Source organism: Numida meleagris, unplaced genomic scaffold (assembly GCF_002078875.1).
Source record: "Numida meleagris isolate 19003 breed g44 Domestic line unplaced genomic scaffold, NumMel1.0 unplaced_Scaffold449, whole genome shotgun sequence".
Lineage (NCBI taxonomy): Eukaryota > Metazoa > Chordata > Aves > Galliformes > Numididae > Numida > Numida meleagris.
In genome coordinates, this window is record NW_018364665.1 from 6808 (window position 1) to 8288 (window position 1481).

Here is a 1481-nt window from a genome sequence, read left to right on the forward strand (position 1 = left end):
TATTTCTGAAGGGAGGGGGGGGGAAGGGGTGGGACACGTGATTTGAGGAGGGGGCAGAGGGGAGGTGGAGCCCGGAGGAAGTGGTGCTGCGCCTTTAAGAGGAGCCGCCTTCCCATTGGCTGCTGGGGCCCTCCAAGATGGCTGCCCGCAAGCACGCTGCTTTCCCATTGGCTGCGCGTGTGGCCCCACCCCTTTCAGAGCGTGTTGTGTTGTGGCAAAGCCCTGCCCGTGTCTGCCTTTCCCTTTAAGAGGGGCGGGGCTTGCGGCAGCCAATCCGTTCTCGAGGAGTGCTCCCCACATGCCTCCGGCTCTGCCAGCTTCCAAGATGGCCGACTTCCCAGCGTGCCTCTCTGCCAGCTTCCAAGATGGCCACTTGCCAGCTTCCAAGATGGCCGCCGTCCCGGCGTGCCCTGCACCCACAGGAAGAAGGGTGGGCGGTGGCCCAGAATGCGCTCTGGGACCATAGGCAGGGTGGAGTAGCCGCTCTAGCTCTGACTCTATGATTTGGAGGACTTTGTACTATTGCCATAGAGAGGTGCAAGGGGGTGGGACAGAGTGGCAGCTTTGGCACATGTCTCTATGGTCTGGAGGACTCCAGACGTGGTGACCAGCGAGGTGACCAGCGAGAGGGTGTGCAGTGGGGCTGTGGGTCAGGCTGGCCTCATCTCTATGGTTTGGAGGACCAGTGAGGGGAGGGACAGAGAGGCTGTGCTCTCACTTTGGTTTCATCTCTATGGTGTGGAGCACTGCGGATGTGGTGACCATAGAGATGACCATAGACATGACTGTGGGAACAACCATAGAGATGACCATAGAGATGGACAGAGAGATGAGCACAGAGGTGAGCCCAGAGATGACCAACAAGGAGACACATGGGGAGAAGGTGGATTGGGCTGGCCTCATCTCTATGGTCTGGAGGACTCCAAGCATGACTAGAGATATGACCATAGAGTTGACCATTGAGATGACCAACAGGAGAACATATAGAGCGGCTGTGGGCTGGACTGCGCTCATTTCTGTGGTCTGGAGGACTCCAAACCTGGTGACTAGAGAGGTGACCATAGAGATGACCATAAATGTGACCGTAGAGGTGATCGTTGAAATGACCATAGAGATGACCATAGAGATGACCATAGAGATGACCAATGGGCAGACATAGGGAGGGGCTCTGGACTGGACTGGTTTCATCTCTATGGTCTGGAGGACTCCAAACCTGGTGAGCATAGAGGTGGCCACAGAAATAACCATGGAGATGACCAACAAGGAGATGTATAGAGGAGCTGTGGACTGGACTGGCCTGGCTTTATCTCCGTGGTTGGGAGAACTGCTAAAGTGGTGACTATAGAAATGACCGGAGGAATGACCATAGAGATGAGCAATGAGAGGACTCCTAGAGGGGCCGTGGAGTGGACTGGCCTCATTTCTATGGTTTGGAGAACTCCAAATGTGACTGGAGAGTTGACCATAGAGATGACCATAGA